This window comes from Felis catus, chromosome E2, assembly GCF_018350175.1.
Source record: "Felis catus isolate Fca126 chromosome E2, F.catus_Fca126_mat1.0, whole genome shotgun sequence".
Classification (NCBI taxonomy): Eukaryota; Metazoa; Chordata; class Mammalia; order Carnivora; family Felidae; genus Felis; species Felis catus.
The window spans coordinates 30,486,003-30,495,623 of record NC_058382.1 but is presented as its reverse complement, the minus strand read 5'-3'; the positions used below and the strand labels follow the sequence as shown (position 1 = coordinate 30,495,623).

The window sequence follows — 9,621 nt, the reverse complement described above, 5'->3', positions numbered from 1 at the left end:
TGGCTTTGACACATAAAACTCAGTAGCAGAATAGCTTTAGAGATTTGCTAAAATCATATGTAAATCTCATTGGTATGTACTGTGTACAGATTAGGGGCTGTGTAGAAAATGAGAGAAGGCTGGGAGAAAAATGTGGTGGGTGCCATGAGCAGCTTTTGTAGGGTGAGGGTTTTTGATCAGAGCCCACAGGCCTGCTACCTTCTCCGGACACCAGGGCCCTGCATTGCAGGGGGGACTCTGATTTAAATGAACACATCAGGGGCGCCTGAGTGACTCAGTCAGTTAAGCACCCGACTCTCTGTTTCAGCTCAGGTCATGATCTCACAGTTTTGTGGCTTTGAGCCCCACAATACGCTCTGCACTGGCAGTGTGGAGCCTGCTTGGGATTCTCTCTCTCCCCCTCTCTCTCTGCCCCTCCACCACTCATGCTGTCTCTCTCTCTCTCTCTCAAAATAAACAAATAAACCTAAAAAAACAGACCCTATAAATGACTCATCAGGCTTAGAAAGGCAGCTTCTACAGAATCACAAACTTTGAAAGGAAGTTTTGGCGAGGTCATTCGACCTCCTTGAAGACAAATCTCAATGGATACAATGCTCGGTGTCATTGCTGTGAGAGCATTTGTGTGTGTGTAACATTTGTCAGCAAGCTTTACTTTATTTCTCTTTTTTATTGACCGCTTGCCATGAGTTCCATCCCATGAAAGGTGCTGTAAGCTTTGCAGAAAAAACGCTCAGCCCTTCTACCTTTCTAGATGCATACACTCTTGGCAAGGGGCAAGGCACAGAGAGCCAAAGTTGTAAGATGGTACATGTGATTTGTTTGGCAAATAGTATCATACATTTATAAGCAAACACATAACATAAAAACTAAATTTTGATGTTGTTGCCCGAATTTAGAGATCAAGATGTTTCACTTGAAAATTGAGAGCACAGACTTCTCTTGAAAAATGTCAGATGGCTCAGAAACACAGGTCCCACGTTCCCTCGTGGCAACCACCAGCTAGACCTGAGTCGGGGCTACTTCCTTTTATTGAGAAATATATTCTCCAGTTCATCACAGCCCTTCCAGCCAAACCTGTAAGAATTTGTGTTTACGACCCTTGGAAACTTTACCTAAGACAAACGCACAAACAGAAATGCAAGGCAGAATATGAATTCATGATCAAATGAGTGGTACAGATAAAGACCGTGGGTAGGGGATGCCTGGGTGGCTCAGTCAGGTAGGCGTCCCACTCTTGATTTCAGCTTAGGTCATGATCTCATGGTTCATGAGTTTGAGCCCTGAGTCAGGCTCTGCACTGACAGGGAAGAGCCTTCTTGAGATTCTCTCTCTTCCTCTCTGTCTCTGCCCCTCCCCCTCTTACTTACCTGTATTCTCTCTCTCTCAAAATAAATAAACTTAAAAAAAAAAAAAGACCATGGGTGGCGTGACAAAATGACCAAAGTTACCTGGATGTGACTTGGTCTCTGGATATCCCTATTTGTCATAATTGTTTTGGAAGACGTCTTCAAAAATGACCAATAAGCAGGAACTAAAATCTTGAAATGCCTTGAAAAAGTAAGTGAGAAAAGAGTCAATATTATCCCCTTAATATTGTTGCTCTCTGTGGCTGGGATTTCTGCGTACTCTGTAAGAGAAGAGGCGTGGCATTACTGCGATGGCTAATTCAGTCCCAGTGCTCATGAGAAATGGGTCACCAGATGAATGATTTCCATCACACAATATAGAAGGAGGGTCTGAGCCCTCGAAAGTGATGAAATCGGTTTGGCCTGGAAGAGTGACTGACTCGAGGGTGGCCACTGGACAGACACTTGCCTTGTCTTCTCATGGTTGGTATGATCCCAAGATCAAGCTGTAAGAGGTCAAGTATAAGGTGGTCAAGCGGGTGACATATAACTGGAAGAAGAAGTCAGAGAAGGCCTAAGAGAATTGTTGCATTTTGCAATTAAGGTGACTGTCAAGGTGAACGTGTTTTTTTTGGGGGGGGGGTTCTTTTTTTTTTCCTTTTTGTCTGTACACTTTCATTCTCTTTTCTTCTGGAAACAGTAGAATGTCTTTTCCCACTTAGTTCGTGTGGTTCAGGTGGGCTGACTCCACACCATGGTACCCGGGGTAGGCACATAATTCAGACTTGACATATGAGAATTTTCATGTCCCTTTCTCTGAGTGTTTCAGGATGGGCATGTGACCAAACCTGGGACAGGAAATTTCAGGCTTGGGAATTTTGCTGTCCTTTCCAGGAAAGAAGTCCTCTCTCCTTCTGCTGGGGTATGCAGCTGGCAGGATGGCAGCCAGGAACTTCCGGAGGCCTTTTTTTTTTTTTTTTTTCCCCTTAACGTTTATTTTGAGAGACAGAGACAGAGTGCGAGCGGGGGAGGGGCAGAGAGAGAGGGAGACGCAGAATCCGAAGCAGGCTCCAGGCTCCGAGCTGTCAGCACAGAGCCCGACGCGGGGCTCGAACCCATGAACCATGAGATCATGACCTGAGCACAAGTCGAGCGCTTAACCGACTGAGCCACCCAGGCGCCCCTTGGGAGGCCGTTCTTGCAGTCACTGTTGGAAGCTCTAGCCCAGGATTGAAGCCAATAGATGAAAGGAGAGATCTGGAGACCTGTTGGTGGTGCCTCCCGCCAGCCATGCCTAAACCACATAGCTGCCTTCTTCCTCTTCTTTGGTGCTGCTCCTTTGTGGTACCATGGGTGGGCATTGCGTTATCCTGCTGGGACGGAGCTTTTTCTCTGATGAATCAAGAAAATGTTACTCTTGGGGCGCCTGGCTGGCTCAGTTGGTCCAACTTCAGCTCAGATCATGATCTCACAGTTCGTGGGTTCCAGCCCTGCATCGGGCTCTGTGCTGACAGCTCGGAGCCTGGAGCTTGCTTCGAATTCCGTGTCTCCCTCTCTGTCTGCTCCTCTCCCACTCATGCTCTGTCTCTCAAAAAACAAATAAACATAAAGAAAAAGAAAGAGAAAAATAAAAAGAAAATGCCACTCTTCTCTCTGGCTGTTGCACTTTGAAACTCAATATGTGTGCCTCAGTTTACCTCTGTTGCACTAACTCCTGGGCTTCTCTGATCCTGCTTCCTTTCTTGTGTTGCCTGTGAGTATCAAACCCCTGATCCCACAAGGCATTTTGACTCACAAGGCATGTATCCTTTGTCCTTCTTTTATGGCTAGGAGGAAGGAACAATAGGGTCACACTTATGAGGCAAACACTGCCCCTCCCACGGAGATTACAATTGCTGATGTGAAAGCCCTTTCTAGCACTTCAGAAGCTCATGGTCCTTTTTTCCCCACTACTGCACATGAAAGAACAATGGGAAGAAGAAGGGTTCTGGAACTGGGCAGGGCAGAATCCGAACGCCCTTTCTGCCACATAGACCTCTCAGATCTTAGATAAGTTACTGAACTTCTCTGAATCTCAGCTTCCTAAGTCTCTAATAGGAAAAGCATGATAACTGCTCCATAGGGTTGCTAAAGGATTAAATGAGATAATGTATATGAAGCCCCTGGCACATAACTGGTGCTCAGTAAAAGGCGGCTTGTGGTGATTATTTACTGGGTGAGATAAGGAGCCGTGCGGCATGTGGTTCATGCTCAGCCTCTGGAGGGAGACCACCTGGGTTCTCATCCCACCTTCACCCCTTCTACAGCATCTTGATGACTCAGTTGCTTTATCAACAAATGGGGACGATAGCAATAATGAAGTGTTTCACCTTGTGGAGTTATTATGTGAAATAAATGATTTAATGAATCCAAACCACCTAGTGTCAGGTACGCAGTGAACCATCAATAGCTTCCAAATTCTTGGAAGCAAAGGTCTTGTATGTAGTGGCACACCTAATATCTTTAAAAATGTGAAGCGCATCATTTTTGAATGTTCCTCTTTTCTATACAGCAAAATTATTTTCAGTCATAATTATGTAATAATGAATGAAGTTGCCACAACCATTATTATTATTATTTTGTCCTTTAGCTTTAAAACAAATAATAAACAATTTTAAAAGAATAAATTTTGGGGCACTGCACTGGCTCAGTTGGTAGAGTGTGCAACCCTTGATCTCAGGGTCGTGAGTTTGAGCCCCATGTTGGGTGTGGAGATTGCTTCAAAACAAAATCTTTAAAAAAAGAGATAGAAAGAAGTATATTTAAAAAATGAATTTCTGCTCTCTTAAAATAAATAAATAAACTTTAAAAAAAGGTGCAGGGGCACCTGGGTGGCTCAGTCAGTTTAAACTCCGACTCTTGATTTCAGCTCAGGTCATGATCTCATGGTTTGTGGGTAGGAGCCCCATGTCAGGCTCTGCACTGACAGTGTGGAGACTGCTTGGGATTCTCTCTCTTCTCTTTCCTTGCTCCCCCCAACTCACGTGCTCTCTCTCTCTCTCGGTCTCAAAGTAAATACTCTTTAAAAAAAAAAAGAAGAAATTTCAATTTCAAAGATACTATTCCAATTTGATAAAATATTCCCTGTACAAATTAAATTTTGCTTTACCACACAAAAAAATCACACCTAGCTGTACTGTTTCACTAGGTTACACACAAATAAAAACTTCTATTTGTTGTAAGGAACAACAGAACAGATAACTCAAATTCCTCATTTTTATATTCCTCATTATATCATTGTTTAGTTTGAATCTACCATATAAATATAGGAATGTGTCACACTCTAGGGGTTAGAGACACATGTTACGTTGGAAGGAAGCTCTACAAATTTTGAAATTTCACAGAATTTTTCTCTTGGGACATATCCTGTAGCTGAGTCCTGATGCAGTGGGGGTCCGCTGTATAACCAGGAGTTGTCTGAATAACCTGATGCAATATTTATAAAGCATCAGTAATAAAAAGATGCTAATTTGAAGCTTAAATACATACTGTTAAATCCCAACGGAGAATGCAACAATTATTTAGAATTTAGACTAAGGAAAGATTTTTTTTACTATGAAACATTGATGGACAAAGCCAGAGAAGACACAAATAAATGGAACAATATCCCATGTTTGTGGACTGGAAGAATTGGTATTGTTAAAATGTCTATATCCAAAGCCATCTACACATTCAGTGCAATCCCTATAAAAAACACGAAGGCATTTTTTCACAGACATAGGAAAAACAGTCTTAAAATTCACGTGGAATTACAAAAGACCCCAAATAGCCAAACCAATCTTGATACAAAAACAAAAACAAAACTTGAGGCATCACACTACTTGATTTCAAAATATACCTTAAAACCATAGTAATCAAAAGAGCAAAGCACTGTCATAAAAATAGACATACAGACCAATGGAACAGAAAGAGATCCCAGAAATAAATCCACATGTTTAGCAGAGAATACACATAGGAGGAAGAAGAATGTCTTCAATAAATGGTGTGGGAAAATGGATTATCCACATGCAAAAGAAAGAAATTGGACTGTTATCTCACTCCCTATACAAAGATCATCTCAAAAATAACACTAAAGACTTGGGGCGCGTGGGTGGCTCAGTCGGTTAAGCGTACGACTTCAGCTCAGGTCACGATCTCACGGTCCGTGAGTTTGAGCCCCGAGTCCGGCTCCGGGCTGATGGCTCAGAGCCTGGAGCCTACTTCCGATTCTGTGTCTCCCTCTCTGTCTGCCCCTCCCCCATTCGTGCTCTGTCTCTCTCAGTCTCAAAAATAAATAAACATTAAAAAAAATTAAAAAAAAATACACTAAAGACTTAAATGTAAGACCTGAAATTGTAAAACTACTAGAATAAAGAAGAAGGGAAAATCTTCTTGACATTGGTCTGGGCAATGATTTTTTTGGGATATGACTCCAAAAACATAAGCAACAAAAGCAAAAACAGACAAATGGGATTCTATCAAGTAAAGAGCTTCTGCATGGCAAAAGAGTGCAGAGACAACCAATGGAGTGCGAGAAAATAGTTGTAAACCATATAGCTGATCAGGAATTAATATCCAAAATATATAAGGAACTCAGACAAATCAATAGTGAGAAAACAAATGACCCAATTAAAAATAGACAAAGGACCTGAACAGACATTTCCTGAAAGAAGACGTAAGGAATGGCTGGCAGGCACCTGAAAAGATGCCCAACATCACTCATCATCAGGGAAACTCAAATCAAAACCACAATGAGATATCACTTCATACCTGTTAAAATGGCTATTATCAAAAAGGCAAAAGATAACAACTATTTGTAAGAATGTGGAAGAGGTACAGTGTTGGTGGGAATATAAATTAATATATATAAATGCAGCCATTATGAAAAACAGTATAGAGGTTTCCCCCAAAATTAAAAATAGATTCACTGTATGATCCAACAATCCCACTTTCGGGTATACATCCAAATTAAATAAAAGCAGGATATTGAAGGGATGTCTTCACTCCCATGTTCTAGCACAGCAGTATTATACAATAACCAAGTTGTGGAAACAGTGTAAATGTCCATCAATGGATGAATGGATGAAGAAAATGTGGTATATACATGCAATGAAATATTATTCAACCTTAAAAAAGAAAGGAAATCTGCTATTTCTCACAAAATGGATGGATCTAGGGGAGATTATGCTAAGTGAAATAAGCCAGACACAGAAAGTCAAAAACTGTATGATCTCATTCATATGTGGAATCTAAAAAAGTTGAACTCACAGAAGCATAGGGTAGAATGGTAGTTACCTGAGGCTAGTGAGGAGGGAAGGAGGGAAATGGGAAAATATGTTTGTCAAATGATACAAAGTTACAGTTATGTAGAATAAATTAGTCTATAAATCTAATATACCCTCTATGTCTATAGTTAATAATACCTTATTGAAAACTGGAAATCTGCTAAGAGAGTAGATTTCAGGTGATCTCATCACACAAGAAAGTGCTGCCTATGTCAGGAGATGATATGTTAATTAGCTGGACTGTAGTAATCAATTCACTATGTATCAAATCTTCATATCAAATCATCATCTTGTATACCTTCAGTATATAAGATTTTTATTAACAGAAAGAATGAAGTGCTCATTCATGCTACAAAATGGATGAACCTTGAAATCACTTTGCTAAGAAAAAAGAAGCCAGACACAAAAGGCCATATATTTTATGTTTCCACTTATATGAAATGTCTGGAATTGGCACATCTCTAGGGACAGAAAGCAGATTAGAAGTTGCCTTGGGTTGGGGAGACTGGGAGGGCCATAGCCAAAGAGTACAGGGTTTCTTTGGGGGATGATGAAAATATTCTAAAATTTATTGTAATAATAGTGGCATAGCTCCATGAATATATTAAAAATCATTGAATTGTATGCTTTAAGTGGGTAAATTGCATGATATGCGAGTATGTGAATTATATCTCAATCCAGCTATTAACAAAAACAAGAGACAGAGAGATTTCCAGACAGGAGTACTTACCACTGACTGACACAGAATTGCTGGTGCATGGTGACATTGGAGAGAAAATCAAAATTTAGTCAGTTTTATTATTGTTTCTAAAATCTCTACAATGAAAAAAAAATCTCTACAATAAGCCTTGTATCTCTCTAGTCTCCTGGCATGTAATAAGTCCCTAATAAATATCTGTTGACTAAATAAAAGATAAACACCTTGATCTTTAGGTAGGGGAGTACCTACCTCTAGGAGGAGCACCTAACCTAATTTAAGAGGGTAAAAAAGGCTTCCGTGGCCCGAGGCATTGCAGAGGAGCTTTGAATGACGTGTAAGAATTTGTTAGGCAAAAGAGTGGGGGCGTAGTGCTTTGAGAAAGGGCGGCACAACGTGTGCAAAGGTCTGGAGGCAAAAGTGAGAGGATTATAATTTGGCCGGAAATGATCAGATGGCGGAGGGACAAGGATGAAGGAGGGGAGGGTAGGAGAGAGAAAGACATGACCTGGAAGGGAAAGAGGGGGCGGCGACGGCGGAGTAAAAATGTACTTTGTGCAAGACGAAATTTTTCACCTTAGGGAATTCAGAACAAGTTTTCGGTATCCTAGCAACTGCTGCAGGGTGGGGGTCAGATTTGCTCTGGGAAAAGTGGTTTGGGCTGCAAGGTGGGAGGATCACTTCAAGAGAGCAGAGCAGGTAATTTGGTAAATGGGCTAAGAGGTTGTCAGAGTAATCCAAACAAGGGATAATGGTGACCTAGGGAAGTGTAATGGCAGGGATCTGACCATGGGAATGTGGCCTGAGAGATATTTAGGAAATAGGATTAACGTGGATTGAGGGTAGGTTAGCAAGCACCAATGTCTCCCCTACTGTGCCTGTGTTCCAGCGGTGGCTGGACCATGTTGACTGAATTGATAAGGAGTACAGGAGGTGTTTGTCTGTGGTGAGTTTTAGATGTCTGTGAGATATCTACATGGAAATATCCGGAAGGTTTAGGTGTGCATATCTGAGGCTGAGGAGAGTGATCTTGGCTGGAGAGTCAAATTTGGGAGTTATCTACACACACACATTAAACAGTGCCAGACAGCAGGAGACCGAATGGATCAGAGCAGGAATATGTAGACTGAGAGAAGGGCCAACACAGAACCCTACAGAACAAAGCCTTGTTGGGATGGGTATATTGCACTGGGAGGAATGGGAACACCGAAGGTAAATTTCTTCTCATTTTTTTTCCCCCCTAAGGGTAATCATCTCTAGTGTGACCAAGCAATTGGGATTCTTTCAGTCACTACCCTGTCTGGAAGGATGCAAAGTCTCTTCTTGAGGATTGTTGTATAAAGCATAAGGTAAGTAGACACTACCTCGAGCAAATTCTGCAGGATTTCTTTTGGCCTAGCAGAAACCGCCTGTCCCAAATAACCCATAGCAAGGAAAGAGGCAGATGTTTGGCATAGGGGCCATTGAACTTCCTGGGGAAAATAGCCACACTCTAGAAAACTTATAGGCACAACCCTATATTAATATCTATTAATGCAACATTAATAGAACCCGCCTACTAGATTAGGGTATCCTGACATGAGATCCATAAACCAGCACAGACTCACCATGAGGCAAGATTACCTAGGTCTTGGTGTTTTGCTCACATATATATCCTGCACAATCTGGTTGCAAGATAGTTTTGTGATTGTGTAGGACTGGTGTTCAAGAGTGACAGTGTTTCCATGTGGCAAGGGTATTAATGACAGCCCAGGGAGGCTTATTTGACTCTTCAGTACTTTCAAAATAAGCTCCTGGTTTTCATGGGCGACTAAATAGAAGCCTTTAGAAGAAGATACTGAACTCCCTATAATATAGGCAGATGATTGATTAAGCAATTATTGGCAACGGGAAGAGATTACTGTTACTGTATTTGAGCCCCAAGAAGATAAAAAGGTCATTGAACATGATCACCCCCATGAAGATGTTTTTCAAGATCACTTGCCAATACACTACCCCATTTCTTCTACTCTCAAATGGAAATCTGGGGAAATTTTTTTAAGTGGCCAGTATAGGAAACACTTGCATGTAGTTGGAGATACATGGCAAACTCTCTTTGCCCTTAAATGAATCCTGCCTGCATTTTAGAGTAGTTTTTTTTCCCTCTTAGTATGGGATCTTTGAAAATTCTTTTAGGCTGTGTAGGTCTCCATGTAGTCTATGTTTCTATATGCTGTATAGAAACATAAAATGGTGGTTGGAAAGAGGCATCCAAGAGATGTGGGTTGTGCAT

The 9,621-nt window shown here is 41.4% G+C and overlaps 1 long non-coding RNA gene across 1 annotated transcript in view; it reads left to right on the top strand.

Moving 5' to 3' along the window:
- Window positions 1-8,591: 8,591 nt before the first annotated feature.
- The window catches only part of LOC109494857, a 121,470-nt gene continuing 120,440 nt past the window's right edge, over window positions 8,592-9,621 (top strand). Inside the window, exon 1 of the long non-coding RNA XR_006590415.1 lies at window positions 8,592-8,698. This is a non-coding gene — a long non-coding RNA (uncharacterized LOC109494857). The remainder of the gene's footprint in view (window positions 8,699-9,621) is intronic.